This window comes from Lactuca virosa, chromosome 6 (assembly GCF_052849685.1).
Source record: "Lactuca virosa cultivar CGN04683 chromosome 6, Lactuca_virosa_CGN04683_v6, whole genome shotgun sequence".
Lineage (NCBI taxonomy): Eukaryota > Viridiplantae > Streptophyta > Magnoliopsida > Asterales > Asteraceae > Lactuca > Lactuca virosa.
In genome coordinates this window covers 214,165,296-214,189,380 of record NC_136431.1, presented here as the reverse complement: position 1 = coordinate 214,189,380, position 24,085 = coordinate 214,165,296, and positions in this window count along the sequence as shown.

Here is a 24,085-nt window from a genome sequence, read left to right as displayed (position 1 = left end):
AGGCAAACAAAAGCATTGGAACTGAGTAAAATTCACAATACTTGTTCTAATAAGTCAACGATCAGCACAAAAATTTTACCTGATGAACTGATGTCACACCCCAAAACCGGAACGGCGGAAACGTTCGGGGGCGGAGGACGTCATGTACAGTATCACAACAATGCATAATAGTAAACAAGCAACAACATCATCCATTGCATTAATAGTAATAATTTTAATACAAGTGTGTTCTGAAGTTTATAAGACACCAAAATGAATAATCAAAATAAAAGATGAGTCTTGAATGTGCTCCATCTTCTCAAGACCTGGCCATCAGTACCTGTCTATTGGCGACCTGAGAATACAAGTTATTTTGAAAGCGTAGATCAGCATTAAAGCTGGTGAATTCATAAGTTTTTTTAGTGTCATTGTTTGTATAAGTTTTAAGAATGTACTTGTGAATGTTTGATGTAAAATTTTGTAAGTGTTGAATGTAAATGTTTGTAAACTTCCTAGAAAATCCTATATTTTCTGCTAAAGTAGTCTTCTACCAAGACTCCACTGTTCTCTATATTTGTTCTTTTGTAAAAGTGTGAGTTTTCCCAAAGTATGACTATCATTACCAAAATATAGTTTTTCATTACCGTTTATGTGAGAAGATCACAATGTGAATGAATTGGGAAAAATAAAATGTACTGTAGTTTTATCTAGGTAACTACTAATGTACTACCTACCTTTAACTTGTTAGTTAATTTAGGTAAAATGAGATATGATTGTAACCATACTCGATTGACCAGCAAACATGACGTTCGAGACGTCGAAATGATATGACATTCGTCACCCACAGACCTGAAGGTCCCACTATAGCTAGCAGCAAGGTGTAGGAGGGTCAGTCCGGTATAGATCTATACACAAATTCACGTTCTCCCTCCAGGAGACTCTGGGTACAAAACGTGACACACCAGTATATGCCGAGCCATTAAGTAGTATCTCACATTAATGTTATAGTATTCTTGTATTTGTATAGTATGTACTAGTGTAGTGTATGTTCTCTTTGTCTAGTATGTAGTATGTGTTGGATTAGTGTCTAAGTCCATAACTATAATTGGTATGTACTTGACCCGACTCGGCATGGTCCATTTGGGTTGCATGGCATCGGAACATTTGGATAGACCGTTTATGAGGAAAAGACATTTTGTGACATATTAATATATTATAAGTTCTAATATATTAATATGAAATCATGTTATTTAATTAGTATTGATCAAGAATTAATTTGGACTTAATTTAGTGATCAAAATGAGACTAATTAAATATATGGGGATTGATTGTGTAAATCATTCATTCTTATATATGTGGGCTTATGATCCAAGATTCCTTTATGTTGGGTTTAACCCATGTGGTGATCCATGGATACTCCATGGAGGTTAAAACCCATGGAGCATAAGGAATGGGTAAAGTCATGAGTTACATGGTGTAACCCTAATAGCCACACTATATAAGAACCCCTTTAGTTCAAGAAATTGGCACTAGTGATACATACTTTGAGGGCTAGCCAATTTGAACATGTATGTCTTCTTCTCATGGTTATTCCAAGAGTTCATGATGTTGTGTGAACCATTTGAGGTGTCACACTTGGGGCACTAGGCTCTCAAGCTTCATGGAGTCAAGCAACAACAACAAGGTATGTATTCTATCTATTTTATTATCCTAGTATCAATGTTTTGGTATGCTAGTTAGGATAATACCTTGGATAATCATATTTGCATGTATAATAGAGAAAACATAGATCCAAGGTATTTAGGGTTGCATGTACACTTAGGAGTGTTAGAATGCTCAAAACCCAACAGTGGTATCAAAGCCTAGGCTTGTTTTCAATTATACTTGATGCAAATTGCTGAAAAATGCTGAAAAAGTCGAATTTCGGGCATTCTGGGCACTGTACTCGCCGAGTCCACTGATGAACTCGCCGAGTACATGAAGAAAATCATCCTACTCGGTGAGTAGGTTGATACACTCGACGAGTAGGAGCCCCAGACAGCATATTTTCGAGGTTTTTGGCTAGAAATGGACTAGGAACATTACCATAAGCTGTTTTTGAACTTATAAACTTGTTTTTGATGTGGTAATGTTCATACTAATCCAATTTCAAAGATAATTGTCAATAGATTCATGTTTTGTATTAGTTTAGTGATTAGGCTAATTACATGAAAAAGTTTGATTTGAATTATCTTGTTCTTATGAGTTGCTTAGATTAATAGAAAAGTTAATTGATTATGTGTTTTCAATCCATTTTAATCTAAGAGTTGATTCTAAAATGTGTTTTTGTAACTTGTCCTCAAGTTATATGAAAAGTCACATTTAAGTTTCATAAAACTCATAAAAGTTGGTAAGGGTTACAAAAAATGAAGAGTCTTGTCCTCAAGTTATGGAGGTTCAAGAGTCACTTCATTAAGTAATAAAATGTGTAACCTTAATTAATTCCATAAGTTATAAAATAAAGAAAAGTTACATTCTTTTATTAGTTTAAAGTCTTCCATAACTTGTCCTCAAGTTATGGAACTTGAAGAGTTTTTTAATTAAAACTAATTTAAACACATAAGTTATGGAATTAATTAGTTTTGAATAGTTTCAAAACTTGCCCTCAAGTTTTGGAATTTGAAAAGTTTCACTTATGAATACTTTAATTCCAAGTTAGCCCTTAGAATTTTAAAAGTTAAAATTAAAACCCTTATACTATTATTATAATTTTAATTATATAGATATGTATAAGATAAAGTCAATCTTACCGTTAGTAGGCCTCATTCACGAAGCCGATCTATAAGGGGGGTATAAGGTTACTGCCTATAAAATGGCAGTTTAATAGGTGTCCACTCTCACCCACCGCTTCGTTGACAGGTGGAGGGTCATTAGCCGAACGGGTAGGACAAAGACTATAATTCTCCCTTCATTAAAAGTATTAATGATAAATATTAAGTAACTAAACATTTATAAATTCCCAATTCTTAGTTACTTAGGAAAATGTGAAATTGGTGCTAGCCCATAAAATTACACTTTGTACCTTACCAAGTCGTTAGTGGAGCGTGTGTGGTTAACCGGCACACTAACATGGACTAGTAAGAGTGGCAAAGGGTAACTTGACTTTATTATAGATCGGTGGAGCGTGTGTGGTTAACCGGCACATCGATTAGGTAATATTGTTGAGGGTACCAAGTCAATTTGTATGGTTATTCACACCTTGTTTGTGATCCTCGGCATCCCAGTCACAAACTTGAGAGGGCACAATCGAGATTCAAACATGCCATTGAAAGTTCAATGTATCTCAAAAGATCTAGGAGTTTCAAATCCAATTAAAACTTAATTATATTTCGTTTTTCATGGTGGAAATTGGTAAATCGTCATTTACCTACCTTCAACTATTTTATAACTTGGATTACGGCATCCCTCTTCCAGTTATAAATAGGTTGTTGGGTCCTAGCCTTAATATTTCATATTGGGTGTTATATTAAGGACTCTAAATCAACTAACTTGAATATCTCCCAAAAGATGTCTAAGTTCAGACATCTATGATCTTCCCAAATCTCTTGAAACAAACTTTCCTAAATGAAGATGATGTCCTATGGAAATCATACCTCTTTCACCTCCTCCAATTATTCTCCCTAACCCATAAGTTCCTGAAAAGTTTAAGGTCACTCAAGCAAAGGTCTATATGTGATCACATCTTGGAGATGTAGTCAGATATTGACAAGCCGGGAGAGTTGGGTGTCAAAGTCTTGAGAAAGTTGGTGACTCAACTATTTTCTAAGTCACATAGTGAGTTCCTTTGGGACTCCTATGAAACAGACTATGACAAGACCCTTAATGATCTTATCTATTTGCTAAGATCAACTTCCTAAAACTTTATGGACATTGACAATGATGACATTGGATATCCAGTAAAGCTCTGTTTTCCCAATGGAAAGGGATCGCCCATAGTCAACTCGGTTGACCAAATGGTAAAGAGAGAGGCTAAGTCTGAGATAGTCCCATTATCAATGGTCCATTACCAAAGAAAGGGGCATTGGTTGCGAAGCTGCCAAATTTACCTAAGGATGTTAAAGTCAATAAGTTTGACTCTACTTCGGGTAAAGTCCACTATCTAACTCTACTAAGTTTCTATTCTGAGATTCTTGATACATGATGTGACTGGGTCACATGTTGATGTTTTAAGAATCAAAGAAAAAGTGAAGAAACTTAAAGAAAGAATATGTTGAATCTGATCGCATAGATGGATTTCTATCGCATAGTTTGAAGATCGGATTCTTGAGCTACTTCTTAAGAGTTATGGTATATTGCTTAGGAATAAATAAACAACAAAGTTTTCATGTGCTTTTGCATTGTAAGGATAGTTTTTCCGCAAAGTTTTAAAATAAAAGAAAAAAATTTTGATTTTATTTATTTTAAAATATCCTTACAATGGCATTTGTGAAAATTTTTGTTGCTTATAAGATTCCATTAAGAGCAAGAGTGGAGATATGAATTTGATTCTTTCATTTGTGGTAGTGTCTAAATTTACCAAATAAGGAAAGATTCTCATCACCTAAGTTTCAGTTGGATAGAAACTTGGAATCATGCAAGTTGTATAGCATGATGAATAAGAACTTTCAAGCATTGGAAAAATTAAGACTAACTACTTGTTCACATGGATGTGTGAGTCAAGTAAAGGATCGAGTACACATTCTTGTGCACTGATCAAGCCCACCACAAAAGATCGATAAGACTATTCGTCATGATTTACTAAAGTTTAGTAAATATGGTTATACTTACAGGCTTAAGTATAATTCTGAAGCATTGAAAAAATTTCAATGTATGGCAGAGCGAATAAGAAGAGTCAACTTAGGCAGAAAGATAAAAGTTTCTCAAATCTGAAAAGATGGGAGAGTACTTTAGTATCATGTTATATAATCATCTTAATGATTAAGAGACCTTATCACAATTCATCCTCTAAGTGCATTCTGGTAGCTAAGAAGAGGAGCTATGAATTGTTGAAGTGGTTAAATCAAGAAGATGATTTATACTTCGTTCCAAAAACAATTTTTAGAGTTATACTCTAAGATTGTAACTTGAGTGACATGTCTTAAAGAAGGTTTAAAACACTTGTCAAATGTAAGAGTAAAAGTTTTCTACTCTTGTACATTTGAAATTGGTAAGTTGTGATGTTTTGGATAAAACAAAGACCAACTAAGGCCAATTGTGTGAAGTGTTTGTCTTGATTAGAATCCACACTATCTCTTGAATATCTGACAAGAAAGTCTTATATGTCAAGAGGACAGTGGGAGTCCTAAAGGTCTTGAAAGTCTCAAGAACTAATCAAGAATAAAACCTGAAGTTCTTCACTAGCACACGACTTGAGGTTTATAACCTATCGTGTCGACATGTCTGTGCCTATTCAAGTTGGCTTTGCATAGGAGTTCTGAGAGTTCTCAATTGGTTGCACAGCTACTTGGAAGCAATGGCAGGCCCTTGAGCTGCCAAATGGCAAGAAATTAAGTTTGAGTTCAATCCATATAAGTGTGGTTTTGTTAGTAACCTTGTCTTGTGATTATGGTTTTGACAAAATTCATATGGATAGGAACTCATACACCATAAAATCTAAGTGTCATAAGGTTTCTCTCTGATTCATGAAAATGATGGTGAGGAAACACTTTCACTAAGTAGATTTTAGCTAGATAGCAATTGTGATATTTGCAGTTCTCAAAGTCGTTAGTGGAGCGTGCGTGGTTAACCGGCACACTAACATGGACTTGTGAGAAGTGGCAAAGGTCTAAACAATTGAGACTATGATTACGGCATCCCTTTTCATAGTTCTTAAAATTGTTTAGACACACAAGCATGCTATCTAAGGAAAGGTGTATGTTTTTGATAAAGTTTTATCAAAGCAATCTAGTATCAGAAATCTGAACTTTGGTAAGAAAGTCAATAAAGTATTGATTTCTAGAAGTCCAGCTGATTTCTGATTACATGTCAAAGCTAGTGGGAGCATAAGTGTTATGCTAATAATCATCATGTTAGTGGGAGCATGATAATTATGATAAAGGTTGCAAGTTAGCAATGTTAATTATAGAAAACAAAAGTTTCAATTCGTGAGGCTGCAGGGGTTGAAAAAGTTGTTTTGCTATAATTAAGGGAGAGAAAATTATACTTCATTTCAATTCTAAAAGCTTAGATTGAGGTTTTAATCGTATTTAGTCAAGGATATATATATATATATATATATATATATATATATATATATATATATATATATATATATATATGAATTTCATGTTGGAATGGCTCAACATAAGGAAATTCTATATATGGGTCCATTATTTGTGTTCTAAAATTCGATTATGATTACGGCATCCCTTTTCATAATCTGAATTATGAGAACTTGGCAAATAGAAATGGAAATGTTATAGCAAAAGACTGGTTTAGTCTTTATGTGAGACATCATGACTCGTGTCCTATATGCTTCGGATATAGGATCGATTTCATGTGCTATATTCATCCTTTCTAAAATTTTCCAAATGCCTGGGGCATTAAGAAGGGAAAAGGTCTAGAACTGGATATGACTAAAAGTATTAAGCAATTGTCGAGGACAATCTAAGGTTTACCAAAGATTGGTTGCTCAAGGACAGTTGGAAGTATAGTGTTAATTCTGGAAGGACCATATTGACATAATCTGTAAGGAGGCAACTCTTATTCAGAAGTGATAGTCAAAATGGAATATGGAAATGTTTCAAAGTTGGAAATTATTCAATCTGTGTAAGATTAGGAAACTTAATGCAAGAAGGATGTTTCCAAGGAGTTGATCTCCTTGGAATGCTCTGTAATGTTTGTTGTCAAGTCCTTGTGACTCTGTGCATAATCATTACAGGAGGATCAATGCATATAAGTTTAGAATCTAACAGATTTCAGTAAATGGCATGACCGAGGTATCAGCAGGTCACATACAACATATGATATAGGTAACACAGTGACAAACCTCACCTAAACTAAACAACAGACGCTTAACAGCAACATCAACAACTGAAACAACTAACTCAAGTTACCTAAATCCAAACTGAAACTAGTCCTTAGCTACACAATCTATTCTATCAAAGTTTAACCAAAAAGTCAAACTGATCAAAAAGTCAACGATCAACGGTTAAAGTTAATCGGTCAACCAGCACTGACCACCATGCCACGGCCAAACCCTTTACTGCATTGTGGTCCTGACATCAGATCACGATGGCTTCCTTGCCATCACGCAATGACTAAACCTATGTCGCGTCGTGGTCCCGCCGATGACCCATTTAATCCATTAAGTGCTTAATCCGACAAGTCCAAGTCTCATACTTTCCAGATCTGAATCAACATGATGTCTAAATGGATAAAGTTTTTAACTTTATCCATTATAAGGCAACAAACTTCCAAGATGTAAAACCTTAAGTTGAGAAATGACCAAAAACCCATCTTTCTTTAAGCATGGAGTAAAGAGAACTCTTGCATGTACTCCCTACTCCACCAAATGACCAAATAACATCCCACACATCAACTAAAAGCTAAAGAGTTCTTCCAACTCACTGGAATAAGCCAAAAAGGGACCAAAACTTGCTAAAATGGACTAAAAACCCAACAAACTCTTAGATATATAGATGAATTGAAATAAAACTTGGATCTTTAAGGCTTACCAAGGTCTAGAAGGTGAATGGAGGCTGAATACTTCAAATGCATAGCTTCAAAGACCAATCTTTATTTTTCTTCTTCCTTATAGAGCACAATACCACCAAAAGAGAGAACCAAATCTTCATGAAGAGAGTACCAAAATAGATTTAGGAGAGATGATGAGCTCCAAACACATGGAGGCTAGGGTTTCATTAGAGGTGTTCTAGAGGGGGTGGATGCTGAAAATGATGAAATCTTAGGGTTAATGGCCTTTAAATACCTCAAAACTCTAAAAAACGTGCAACCCACAGGGCTGGGGGCGCCCCACGCTCATCAAAGGGCGCTTCACATTTCTCAAATAAATTCCTGATTTTTTAGTTTTCAGCTTCAGCTTTAGACAATCATAACTTCTTCGTTCCAACTCTGTTTTCAGTGATCTTTATATGCATGTGAATGTATTGACAAGACCCACAATTCTATCTAATTACTTTTGACTTAAAACATATCAAACTAAATTCATTAATTCAAGCAAGAAGTCCAAAATATTACTTTTCCCATTTTACCCTTTGGCTCCAAAGCACAATTCAAAGGCTTAAATCACTTAACTAACATTATCAACTTCCAATAGGGTCTAAACTCTATTCGATCCAATTACGGTCTGCTAACCCGAAATCAGAAACATCCTGAAACTAGGTGTATAGTTCCTATAAAGTTGAATATCATCGTCTGGCGTATTATATTGGAGTGTATTCCCTCAAGGGAGAGATTATCGGCTAGGGGGATTACTTTGGAGTCGATCATGTATCCTTACTTTTCGAGTTCGATGGAGACATTGGCTCATATTTTTGCAGGTTGCTCTTCTTTGATTAAGGTTTGGGGTCGGATTGCAATTTGGTGCGGAGTGGAGTGTGGAGATGCCTTCTCCTTTTACTTTTCAGTCGATTTTCATTTTGGCGGACTCGATTCGGTTGATAGGAGGTCAGCGCAAAACTTTTGATACGGTGGTGATTACTACTCTTTGATGTTTATGGAGTTTCCATAATTATTTTCTTTTTGGTTCTTAATTCCTAGGAAATCCGATTTGTTGAATAACTTGGCCGATAGGTTGTTTTTTTGGATTCAAATAGGAACACAAAACATAAAATTAACCGGGTTAATTGGCTTCATAATCCCGTTTTAGCTTGTATTTTTATTTATTTCTTTGTTTTTGTAATGGTTTTTCTCTAGATCCTGTTTATTATTATTATTATTATTATTATTATTATTATTATTATTATTATTATTATTAAACGTTCATCTATTCAGACATGTAGCATCATGACATGCATAAGTAAACCGTTCCCTCGAGCTTTGGGTACATCGATTCAATTTTCAAAAAAGTCGTATAAAAATTATGCGCAAGTATGAAGTTACCTGTTGTACAACTGTATGAACATTACCCAGAACTCATTTGGGGTTCATCCCCCTTTAAAATCTGTGTTAACATGTTTCGACAAATTAATTAAATAAAAAACAAAAAATAAAACAACTAATCGAGAGAACTTGCGAAAACACCATCTTTTAGTTGTGAAAATTAATGGTGTTTTCATAGGAATAACTTTTGCTTTCCTTACTTATGTTTAAATTTTAAATCAATGAAAAAATCGTTTTAGATCTACAATAAACACAAGTGAAAATAACAATGAATAAGTTTTTTTTTTTTTTTTTTAAAAAAAAATAGGAAAATGACAACTAATAACCATAAAGTTACTATTTAGGTCACTAAACTTTTTAATTGTATGCAATAAGGAAACAAACTTTTTATTTTGGTTTTAAAATACCATCGATTATGATTTTTATCGATTAAAATGACAACGAACACCGTTATTGCTATTGACACGTCTAACTAATAGCCTATGATAATCATTTTTCTCAAACCACAACTTCAACTACAAAGATTTTAACCGATTAAAATGGCAATGTCACAAAACAATATGACGTTTCTAATGATTATCGGTTTTGGTTTGAGAAAAATGATTACAAGAGGCACTACTAGAAAACTGGACGATTTCCGACGGCCATATCCGTCGGAAATCCGTCGCTAAACAAGATTTCCGACGGAATTCGGTATGTCGTAAAATGTCGTAAAAAGCCACGTGGGTAATTATTTGTGACGGAATACCGACGGAATTTCCGACTGATTTCCGACGGACAGCGACGACCATTTGTTGGACCCGTTTGACCAAATTAACGACGCAATACCAACGGAGTCCCGACGGATACTATTTGTGACGGATTACCGACGGAAACTTCTTTGTAACGGATTACCGACAGATAGTTTTAGTCACAGATTACCGATGGAACCAGAATTACCGACGGATAGTTTTAGTGATGGATTACCGACGGAACCATAAGTGACGGATTACCGACGGAATCGTAAGTGACGAGTTACCGACAGATTGTTTTTGGTGATGGATTACTAGCGGATTTTCTTACCTTTTCGTTTGTGACTATTCCGTCACTACTCCATCAATAAAATGATTTTTTAAAAAGAAAAAATAATTAAAAAATAAAAAAATCCAATTTTTTTTCCACATAAATGCAAAAAGTAAACTAAAATGAATACATAAAAAAGAAATACGATAAAGTGTCACAAAATACGATCACACCACATATGATTACAATATTTAATTAACCGTCTAACAATACACTAATTAGTATTCCAAAAGACCCAATTAAACATCATACTCCGGATGCGATTACCAATTGTTTGAACATAACTAAAAAGTGTCACAAAATACAATTACACTTTTTTAGATTAGAAACATAAACTAATTTCCTTGTGGCGGATTTCCGAAGAAATTGTTTTGCTTGAAAAAATCCGTCATTTGTGCTTCAAGCAAGGCATGCTTTTTTTTTTTGCATCTCCTCCATTTCCAATTCCCTTTGTGCGTCTTGTGCTTCCCTTTGTGCTTCAGTTTCACGCATGCTATCCATTTCATTGCGCAATCTTTCTACCCTAAAAATGGTAACACAAACATAAATAGCTAATAAAACCATTATAGAAATGTACTTATAATAACAACATATTTTCATTTTTATCTATTATAGCAATCAAAGTACTCATTATAACATGCTATACTTTTTGTCCATTATAGCAACGTACTCATAATAACAACTTACTTTGATTTTATCCATTATATCAATCAATTTAATCCATAATAACAACATACTATACTTTTTGTCCATTATAGCAACGTATTCATAATAACAACATACTCTGGTTTTTTTTACCCATTATAGCAATCAAATACTCATAATAACAACATACTATACTTTTTGTCCATTATAGAAACATACACAAAATAACAACATACTTTGACTTTTTACCCATTATAATAATCAAAGTACTCATAATAACAACATACTACACTTTTTTTTATCCATTATAGCAATGTACTAATAATAACATACTATACTTTTTATTCATTATAGTAATGTACTAATAAAAACAACATACCTCTTCATTTTGCACATAATGTGAGCTCTCACCCCCCACAGATAGTGACCCCGTAAACAAAAACTGACTATCGGCAGTCCCAATCCCATACATACGATCCTTGTTGGTCCCTTTCTGTCTCTGCAACTGTGACATGTTCCATACATCAACATTGTCCACATGCTTTGTGGGATCATCTCCATATTTCTCAATCAGTCCCCTCATATATGCATCCTATAATTTACCAAAATGACATCATTGTGATTATAACAAAAATTGAGACTGTCAAAATATAGAGATGATAAAGTTAACTTACATGTGCCTGACGTGCAGTCTCTGAGCAAAAGTGCAAATTCGAACGATCACCTTCAAAATATCTTTTCTTTGATTCCTTATCAAGACGGGTCTTCATAAACAGATCCAACCATGATGGATCTTTACCTGTTGCTTCTTTCTACATAAACGACACAATATAATTGTAGTTAATGTTAAGAAAAGTATATTAGTAAGCTTTATAATTAAAATTACTTACCAGTTTCCTGCGATGGTCAGCATTTCCAATGCTCCCGCCTGTATGCCTCCAAGTCTTCCCATTAGCATCGGGAGTGTTGCGCCGAGAAGAAGGCTCCGACGATCGCCAAAAAGGAAGAAAGGGTGGTCTCCAGTCGATGAAGGCAGCAGCGGTAGACAAAGGGGAAAAAGTCGCTAAGTGTTTGATCTGTGAAGTCTTTGTATATGAAAAAACGCGTTTTTTTTAGTCTGATATGTAAAGCGTCGGAGAATTAAATCAACGTCGGAAATCCGTCGCTAAATTGAAATACTCTCCAACGAAATTACGACGGAACTAGAAAATCACAATTAAAACGTGTTTGCGAGTTTCGAACTCACGCCAAATCTGTAGTCTTTGTATATGAAAAAACGCGTTTTTTTAGTCTGATATGTAAAGTGTCGGAAAATTAAAACAACGTCGGAAATCCGTCGCTAAATTGTAATACTCTCCGACGGAACTAGAAAATCAAAATTAAAACGCGTTTGCGAGTTTCGAACTCACGCCAAATCTGTAGAGGTCAAAGGTCTTTCACTCGACTATAAGACTTTTATTTACCAATCTCCTTTTAAAATATTTGTTATCTTATACACAGCCACACATGTATATGATTCCATTAGCAAATTAATTAATAATCACAAAACGATCAAATCTTATTTCTTAATTATATTTTATAAATCATAACACTAATAAATGAAAATTTACATATTCTCAGATCTTATTTCTTAATTATATTTCATCTTCTTTTATTTAATAATATTTTATTTTATTTCTTGTAGTTATATTTAAAAAGTTTCTAAAAATTAGTCTTTATTTCTAGTAGTTATTACATTTTATAATATTTTATTTTATTTCGTAAATATATAGTAATTGATGTACAATATATGTGTGAGAAAAACAAAGAGGAAAAAACGACGTATGGTGCTCGAAATGTCAAAAGTTAGACAGGTCCGCCGGAAATCTGTTGGTAATTACCGACGGAATATCACAAGCCGTCGCTAATCCGTCGGTAATTACCGATGGATTTCCGACGAACTGTTCTAATTTCCGACATTTCGAGCACCATATGTCGTTTTTTCCGCTTTCTTTTTCTCACACACATATAATACATCAATAACTACCTATTTTATATATTATAGCTAAGATACACATACATACACCCATGTACAACTTCGGGACCGACGTTACAATTCTAATTTTCACGTTTTCGAGGACCAAACATGGTTTTTATCGCTATATATTTTCTTACACCTTTGTTATACACCAATTAATACACATTGAACAAGTTATAGTAAATTTAGTACATACAACCGTATACACCATCGGGATCCCGTGTATTAATATGCATTAAATGTTAAAGCATAAGATCTTTAGCGGGGTTCCGATAGTGTGCACGGATGTTTGTATATGTATATTAGCTATAATTTCGTAAATATATAGTAATTGATGTATAATATATGTGTGAGAAAAACGAAGCGGAAAAAATGACGTACACCAACTAATACACATTGAACAAATTATAGTAAATTTAGTACATATTAATATGCATTAGATGTTAAAGCATACGATCTTTAGCGGGGCTTCGATAGTATGCACGGATGTTCGTATATGTATAATATATGTGTGAGAAAAACAAAGTTGAAAAAACGACGTATGGTGCTTGAAATGTCGAAAGTTAAGACAGGTCGGTCGTAATTCCGTCGGTATTAGCAACGGAATATCACCAGCCGTCGGTAATTACCGACGGATTTCCGACGGAACTATTCTAATTTCCGACTTTTCGAGCACCATACGTTGTTTTTTCCGATTTCTTTTTCTCACACACATATAATACATCAATAACTACACATTTGATAAATTATAGCTAATCTAGACATACATACATCCGTATACACCTACAGGACGAACGTTTCAATTCTAATTTTCAAGTTTTCGAGTACGAAACATAGTTTTTATTACTTTATCTTCCTCACACCTTTATTATACTTCATTAATATATTTTATTGTTATTTATTATTATTATTATTATTATATCATTATTGTAATTATTTTTATTAGTATTATTATTATTTATTAATACCAATAACTAGATAAATAGTAATTAATAATAATAATTAATTTTTTTCGTTAAAAAGGTAAATAATTATTTCTTTACTAATACTAATAGTTACGATAAATAATAAATAATAATTATTATTTTATTATTTTAATTAAAAAAATAAATAATTATTTAAGTACTAGTAATATTATAAGTAATTAAACTATTTTTATATACTAATACTAATAAAAAATGGATTTATTTGGTTGATAAATATAATATTTCAATTATAAAAATTAATAGTTCATTATTATTATTAATAATAATTGGGTTATTTTTATAATAATACTAATAAAAAAGTTTATTTATTTCCTAAAACAACATTTACGATGATAATTTATAATTTTCATAATAATTATAAGTAATAACAAAATTACTTATACTATAATAATTAGTAAATTGAATTATATATATATATATATATATATATATATATATATATATATATATATATATATATAGGGAATGGTTATTTGGAAAACAAAAAAACCCTAAAAAAACCCTAAAAATCATAAAAATGCATAAAAAAAATACCTACAGATCACAAAACGTTTTTTTGAATTTTTTATGAAAAAATCGCAGCTTTTTAAAGAAATTCGCTGAAAAAAATTTTGAAAAAAAATTTTTTTTTTTATAAAAAAAAAAAATTTGATTTTTTATTTTTTTTTCAGCGAATTTTAATAAAAAGCTGCGATGTTTTATAAAAAAAATTCAAAAAAAAGTTTTGTGATCTCTAAGTATTTTTTTTATTCATTTTTATGATTTTTAGGGTTTCTTGTTTTCCATAGAACCTAAACCTATATATATATATATATATATATATATATATATATATATATATATATATATATATATATATATATATATATAAAGAAAGAATTACTCAATTAATAATAATAATAATTGAAATATTTTAAGAATATTAGTATAAAAAAAGTTGATTTATTTTCTAAAAAAACAATTCCGTCGGTGATTACCGACGGAATACCAACGGATGACCCAAGTCTAGTATTTCGTTTACATTCCGTCGGTAAGCACCGACGGATTTCCGACAGAATTTATTTCCGTCGCTATTTTGTCAGTATTCTGTCACTAAAATTAGGGTTTTTATGTTTGTCACAATTCCGTCGGAATTTCGTCACTAATTTCCGACGGAAAAATTCCGTCACTAATTTCCGTAGGAATTCACCCAATTTTCTAGTAGTGAGGCTTTTAGTTAGATGTGGCAAGGGACAATGACGATATTCGTTGTCATTTTAATAGATAAAAATCGTAATTGTTGGTATTTTAAAACCAAAATAAATAGTTAGTTACCTTATTTGATACAATTAAAAGTTTAGTGACCTGAAGAACAAAATTTATGTTATTGGTTTCCATTTTAAGTCATTTTTTTATACCATTAACTTGTAGCACATATACGTATATGGCATTTTCACAAAAAGACTTTTGTAAATCAATGAAAAATTTTAAATTTGTTGTAAATAATTGGTGGTGTTGTAAATAATTGGTGGATGACATAATAATTGGTGCATGGTACATTTGTCAACATTTCTAACTAGTTACAATTATATGTTAGTAAAATTTGTAGTATAAATACCCCTCCATTGTAAAGAATGTGATACACCAAAAGTTATAAGAGATATAACTTTCATATTCTCTCTAAATATTCTTTCTTCTCAATTAAAGTTCTTACCAAAGTTTACTAGTTTGGTTTGATTTATAGTTACATTAATTATGCTTAATTCATAACACGTTATCAGCACGAAAGCTCTAATCAAGGTTATTAAACAAGTGGAAAATCACATCTATCTTAATCAAAATATGTATTACTTATTAAAAACACTATTAATTATAAAAACCTCAATCATATTAAAATAATAATAATACTAATGAATTAATAAAACTTATACATTATGGACATTATGGACTACTAACAAATTTTATTTCTTATACTAACATTTCTTTATGTATTCTAATTTTTATATTAACATTTACATTATGCAACTAATTTTTATTTATGCAAACTAACATTTACATTATGCAACTAACTTTTATTTATGCATACTAACATTTATATTATGCTACTAACTTTTATTTGTGCATACTAACATTTATATTATGCTACTAACTTTTATTTGTGCATACTAACATTTACTAATATTTATTTATGTTTCTAATTAGTAAAGTTATGTATTAGTTATAAGTCTTATTATATGATTTATAAAATACATATACATATATACACAACGGGAATATATATGCAACGGTTATAAACAGCAAAAACAACGGCTATATTTTTTTTACCATAAATAAACATCTTTACCCTGCTTATTTTACCCACAACAAATTTTTCTCTCTTGTATCAAATAAATCAATTTCAAGAAATCAAGCTTCAAGATGATTCATCCTTTTGTGATAATCATGACTATAATAGTCATGTTACTTTTCATCCCAATCCTTAACATCGAAGATAATATGGAATTTCATCTACTTTTAGGCTTGTATGCAATGTTAGCTTTACCACTTCTTTTTTTTGTAATATTTATTGAAATAAATGGATTTTAATTTCAATTTTTATTTTGTTTAAAATTTATAGTTACATTATGTCCAACATTGCAAAGCTCGAGTTTGCAGCACTTGAAGTTAGTGGGAAAAACTATGTGACATGGATGATAGATGTAAAAATGCATCTTGAATCCATGGGTATCTCAAATACTATATATGAATTTAATTATTGCTTGGCACAAGACAAAGCAAAAGCACAAGTTTTCCTTCGTACGCATATTGATGAAATGTTGAGATTTGAATATCTTGATGTTACTGATCCAAGTATTCTCTGGAATCTTTTCAAAGAAAGATTTGATCATCAAAAGGAAGTTATACTTCCAAATGCTAGAGATGAATGGAGAACACTAAGGTTTCAAGACTTCAAGAAAGTAAATGAATACAACTCAGCTTTGTTCAGAATATGTTCACAGCTCAAGTATTGTGGAGAAGAGGTTACTGATGAAGATATGTTGGAGAAAACTTACTCAACATTTCATGCAACAAACATTACTTTGATGCAACAATATCGGATGCAAAAGTTCACAAGATATTCTGAATTGAATGCATGTCTGCTCGTTGCAGAGCAAAACAATGAACTCTTGATGAAAAACCATGAATCTCGTCTAACGGGATCAGTAGCACTTCCTGAAGCAAATGCTACAAATATTGATGGTCATCGAAACAATACACATGGACGAGGGCGAGGCCGTGGTCGAGGACGAGGCCGTGGCTATTTTAATCGAAACCAAAGCCATAATCAGAACCATAATTTTGGTCGTGGACAAGGTAATAATCGTGGTCGTGGCCAGAAAAGAAATAATTACCAATATTCACAAAGAAACAATGTCCACACACAAGATAAGGCCAAAGTGGCAAGGCATGACACTAGGACATCACAAAAATCTGATGGTTCATGTTATAGATGTGGTAGCACAGGCCATTGGTCAAGGACCTGTCGCACACCTGCACATCTTTGTCAACTTTATCAAGAGTCCATTAAAGGAAAAGGAAAAGAAGCAAACCTCATTGATAATGTTGAATTCACTCCGCTAAATGTTGCTGATTTCTGCAATGACATGGAAGACATAAACTAAAAAAAAAATCTATTATTGTTCTAGTAAAACTGTTTTTCCTTCATTTGTTTTTCATGTAATGTCTTTCCTACAATAAATGAACTTTATTTTTAATAATAATTATGATTATGTTTATTCACTTATTATTCCTTTTATATGTGAAGTTTAATATGAGTCCAACTGGAGCACAACACCAAGAAAAGATTGGAGATCTTTGTATAGCAGATAGTGGTAGTACACATACTATTCTAAAATCAAAGAAATATTTTTCAGAATTAGTACCAACAAAAACAGTCATACATACAATATCAGGTCCTGCAGACTTGATAGAGGGAACCGGGAAAGCCCATTTTATATTACCAAATGGTACAAGCTTTTGTATAGAAAATGCCTTATTTTCTCCAAAGTCTAATAGAAACTTATTAAGTTTCAATGACATATATTTCAAAGGATATGACACAAAAACTGTGACCATTGAAAATAAGAAATATATGTATATTATAGACACAAACCATGTGCTTGAAAAACTACCAACACTTGATTTTGGTCTGCATTATACATATATACATATGATTGAATCAAATATGGCAGTCGAAGGAAAACATTGTGATCCTGGGACATTCAGTTTATGGCATGATAGGTTGGGCCACCCAGGATTAACAATGATGCGAAGGATAATTGAGAATACACATGGGCATCCATTGAAGGACCAAAAGTTCCCTCAATCCAATAGCATAAAACCATGAACATCTTGTTCCCTTGGAAAGTTAATTATAAAACACTCTCCAATGAAAGTTGAAAGGGAGTCACCTAGATTTCTAGAAAGAATTCAAGGTGATATATGTGGACCGATTCACCCACCATCTGGACCATTTAGATACTTTATGGTCTTAATAGATGCATCCAGCAAATGGTCTCATGTTTGCCTATTATCAACTCGTAATATGGCATTTGCAAAGTTTCTTGCCCAAATTATTAAATTAAGGGCACATTTCCCTGATTATACTATCAAAAGAGTGAGACTTGATAATGCTGATGAATTTTCTTCACAAGCATTTCATGACTATTGTATGTCTGTAGGAATTGTTGTTGAGCATCCAGTTGCTCATGTACACACACAAAATGGTTTAGCTGAATCACTGATTAAACGTCTCCAGCTAATAGCTAGACCATTGATAATGAGGACCAAACTTCCTGTTTCTGTTTGGGGCCATGCAATCTTACATGCTGGATCATTGATACGCATGAGACCAAGTTCATATCATGTATATTCTCCACTACAACTTGCTTTCGGTCAAGAGCCAAATATATCCCATTTGAGAATTTTTGGGTGTGCAGTATATGTCCCTATTGCACCACCTCAACGGACGAAAATGGGTCCTCAAAGAAGGTTGGGAATATATGTTGGTTATGAGTCAGTCTCTATTATAAGATATATTGAACCATTAACAAGTGATGTTTTCACAGCACGCCTAGCAGATTGTCAATTTGATGAGGCAAATTTCCCATCATTAGGTGGAGAAAAGAAGATTCTGGAAAAGGATGTGTCATGGCATGAGCCTACTTTATCATATCTTGACCCTCGCATAAAGCAATGTGACATGGAAGTTCAAAAGATAATGCATTTCCAAGAAATGGAAAATCAATTACCTGATGCATTTACTGACACAAAAAGGGTGACTAAATCATATGTACCACCTGTCAATGTTCCAGCTCGAATTGACATTCCACATGGACAATCTGATGATAAAGTCACTCAAGAGTCTAAAACACGCTTGAATCGTGGAAGGCCATTTGGTTCTAAGGATAAGAACCCAAGAAAAAGAAGAGGAGCAGAAAATGCACTAGATCACGATGAAAGTGTTCCTGGAGAAACACGAATTATTCAAATTCCCCCAGGAAAGGAGGATGATGCATTAAATTACAGTCAGACAAATAGAATATGTGACCAAAATGAAACTGACAATATAGGTGCAATATTTTCTTAATCAGTTGCATGTGATATTATGAATGATGATCCCGAACCACAATCTGTCATTGAATGTCAAAGAAGAAATGATTGGGCTAAATGGAAGGAAGCTATGCAAGTTGAATTAAATTCTCTTAACAAGAGAAAGGTTTTTGGGAACATTATCCTCACACCTGAAGTTGTGAAACCATTAGGATATAGATGGATCTTCGTACGAAAAAGAAATGAGAAAGACGAAATTGTAAGATACAAGGCCAGGCTTGTTGCTCAAGGTTTCTCTCAAAGACCTGTAATTGATTATGAAGAAACTTATTCACCGGCAACGGATGCAACCACTTTCAGATATTTAATCAACTTGGCAGTATCTAAAAATTTAGAGATGCGTCTTATGGATGTTGTTACAGCTTACTTGTATGGATCACTTGATAGTGATATCTATATGAAAATCCCTGAAGGATTTAAAATGCCTGAAGCGTTAAGTGCAAAACCCAAAGAAATGTATTCTATAAAATTACAAAGATCTTTGTATGGTTTAAAGCAATCTGGGCGAATGTGGTACAATCGTTTAAGCGATTATTTGACAAGTAAAGGTTATAAAAATAACACTATTTGTCCATGTGTATTTATTAAGAAAACAACATCTGGATATGTGATCATAGCAGTCTATGTTGATGATCTGAACATCATTGGAACGAATAAAGAAATCCTTGAAGTGATTGAACTTTTAAAGAAAGAATTTGAAATGAAAGATCTTGGAAAAACCAAATATTGTCTTGGTTTACAGATTGAGCATATGCCTAACGGAATACTTGTGCATCAATCAAATTACACAGAAAGAGTCTTGAAATGTTTCAATATGGAAAATGAAAATCCTTTAAGCACTCCAATGGTTATTAGATCATTAAATATTGACAAGGATCCATTTCGTCCATGCGAAGAAAATGAAGAAGTCCTTGGTTCAGAAGTACCATATCTAAATGCAATTGGAGCTCTTATGTATCTTACCAATTGTACTAGATCTGACATTTCTTTCGCTGTAAACTTGCTAGCAAGATTTAGTTCAGCACCAACAAAAAGACATTGGAATGGAATCAAACATATTTTTCGATACCTTCGAGGAACTAGTGATTTAGGGTTATTTTACCCTAACAATTCAAAACAAGGCTTGATTGGTTATGCAGATGCAGGTTATTTGTCTGATCCTCATAAAGCTAGATCTCAAACTGGATATGTATTCATGAATGGAGGTACTGCAATTTCCTGACGTTCTCAAAAGCAAACACTTGTTGCCACATCCTCAAATCATGCTGAAGTAATTGCTCTAAATGAAGCTAGTAGAGAATGTACATGGTTAAGATCGATGACACAACTAGTTTTAACTTCATGTGGACTTGAAAAGGATATATGTCCAACTTTAATTTATGAAGATAACTCAGCATGTGTCACTCAAATGAAAGAGGGATATATCAAGAGCGACAGGACAAAACATATACCTCCAAAGTGTTTTGAGTACACTCAAGAGCTTATAAAGAACCATCAAGTTGAAATCAAATATGTTCAATCCAGTACCAATGCGGCAGACCTTTTTACGAAGGCACTTCCTACTGCAATCTTCAGGAAACATGTCCATGGCATCGGAATGCGACATGTGCATAGAATATAATGTGACAGGTGTCTAAATAAGGGGGAGTCAACTATACACTGCACTCTTTTTCCCTTCGCTAAAGTTTTTTTCCCACTGGGTTTTCTTTAGCAAGGTTTTTAATGAGGCAGTACGTCAAAGTTGAACGCTAAAATGATGTCATCCAAGGGGGAGTGTTGTACATAATTGGTGGTGTTGTAAATAATTGGTGGATGACATAATAATTGGTGCATGGTACATTTGTCAACATTTCTAACTAGTTACAATTATATGTTAGTAAAATTTGTAGTATAAATACCCCTCCATTGTAAAGAATGTGATACACCAAAAGTTATAAGAGATATAACTTTCATATTCTCTCTAAATATTCTTTCTTCTCAATTAAAGTTCTTATCAAAGTTTACTAGTTTGGTTTGATTTATAGTTACATTAATTACGCTTAATTCATAACAAATGAATGTTTTAAAGTTGCTTTACTCTAATAATCGTATAGTACACAAGTTATGAATATTGTTTTTCATTTTCAACTGTGGTTTTCACGGGTTTAAATTTATTATAAGTCGTTTCACACAAATAATATGTTTCATTATACAAAATCATGACCTTTACAAAATAGATGGATTTAGGTGTTTAATTAAATACTTACAAATTACAAAATTATTAAAATATATATATAATATTCCAATTCATAAGTTTTTCTAAATTAATGATATATTATTTTATTATGCAATCAATTTTTTAATTCTATTTAAAATTATCACTCATAGGTTCCACGAGTTTTAACCTAGTTAATGTAATATATTATAGTCCGGCAAAACATATAAGGGAAAATGACATAAAAGCCTTAAGTTTTCACAAAAATGTCGGTTTTACCCTTGGACGTGTTTTAGGTCCAGTAAAGCCCGAAGTTTTGTTTAATTTGTTCATTTTTACCCTTGTAGTCTGTTTCCAGGTAACCTACCGGTTACCTAGGTTACCTAATGCCTGTAAAGCCCTTGAATTTTCAAAAATATTCGGATTTAGCCTTAAGTTTTTCAAAAATGTTCGGATTTACCCTTACCTTGATTGTTATTATTATTATTATTATTATTATTATTATTAATACATTTTTAATTGTATAAAAATATTTTTTACATACATTTTTAAATGAATAAAAAATTTTCATACGTTTTTAATACATTTATATACATATTATTATTATTATTATTATTATTATTATTATTATTATTATTTTTAATACATTTTTAAATGTATAAAAATATTTTGTACACACATTTTTAAAAATTTATTTATTTGTATTTAGTGGGTATAAGTATAAATATATATTTATTTCATATAAAAATATATTATATACATATAAATATAAAAATACATATTTATATGGTTTATATTATATAAAAGATATAATTATATGTATTTGTACATATTGCCAAGTTTATGTATTTATTATCAAAGATCATACTAAATAGATAAGCAAAATAAATATTCGTTAATTAAAAACATAACGTAACAATTATAAAACCCTCGTAATTAGAAAACCTCAATAAAAACACTCGATTACAGATAAGATTTAGTATAAAATTTGAAAAAACTTCTATTATTCAACTATATTAGGTTAATAGTGAATAGATAACAATAAATGATCAACAAATAACACTCGTAAATGGAAAATACATAATATAATTAAAAAAAAAACCTCGACAAAAACACTTGATCACTGTAAAAATTAAGTATTATCAACTTAAAATCATTCATTAACTATTTTTATCTCAAAAATTGATAACGAAATGTCAAATACGAGTGTAAACTTCATTTATGTTTGTTGTAAGTTCACAAAAAAAGAATATGAAATGCATCATTTTTTATATTGATCTGATGCATTTGTTTTTGCAAAATCAGTCACTGACGACATTTTTTACTTTATCAAGCTTTTTCTGTTCGATTGAACAATTATAGATGAAGATTTAGGGTTTTCAAATGTATATAAATACTAAATACAAATACATATATTTTTAAAAATATATTTATATTAGTAAAAATATTTTTATACATTTAAAAATGTGTATAAAATATTTTTATACATTTAAAAATGTATGTATAAAATATTTTTATATAATTAAAAATGTAATAATAATTGTTGGGCTTATAGTGTTGCGTCATGGGCTCGGTCCTTAGCCCAGTTTTGATTGCCGGTTTGGGCCTGTCCAACCGTGCATGTTTTCTCTAGGGTTTAGTATATAAACTGCATGCATGCAGCCGTTGTAAAAAAAAACGCTTTTGATTTTCATTCTTATTGAGGATTGTAAACCCTAGCTCGCCTCTACAGTGGAAGTTCTTCATAGAGCTCTGCTGAGGCGTGACTATATTTGAATCATAAGCATATCGTTGATTCTGTTCTGTGTTCTTAATATTATTGTGTTTGTTTTGTTTGATCTTCGTCTTTTACCTGTGAAAGATCTAATCGATCTGAGATCAATTGGTATCAGAGCAGGAGACTGTGTAATTCATACACATCTCTTCTGTCGAAGAAGTTATTAGGGTTTTTCCGCATTGATTGATATTAATTGAGCCGTCATTCCATATTGGCGTATCTCATTAATTGTCGATCTTACTCTAACGATAAATTACAAGTCTGATCTTAAACAGGTTATCGATCAAAATTCATCACAATGTCCATGGATGATTCGCAAACTAATCCAATTAACATCTCCAACAGTATCGGATCAACGACTAGGATTCCAATCTTGTACACTCAGGATTATGAGGTTTGGACACATCACTTCGAAGATTATGTGATTGGCTCAGAAGATAATGGGTACTTGATCTGGGAAGCTATCACAGTTGGCCCGTTTGCTCATTCAAGCACCTCAAGGATTGTCAAAACTCAAAAGGAGTACAATCAGCTTGTGAGTGATGTGAAAGACATTCCTCAAGACGAGAAAGAGAAGTTTAAATGTAACATTAAAGCCTTAAGAATGATTAGGTTTGCATTGCAGTCAGATACGTTTCGTTTGGTGAATTCTTGCACTACAGCTAAAGAGATATGGGACAGGCTAAAAGAATTGTATTCCACTGACGCAGATC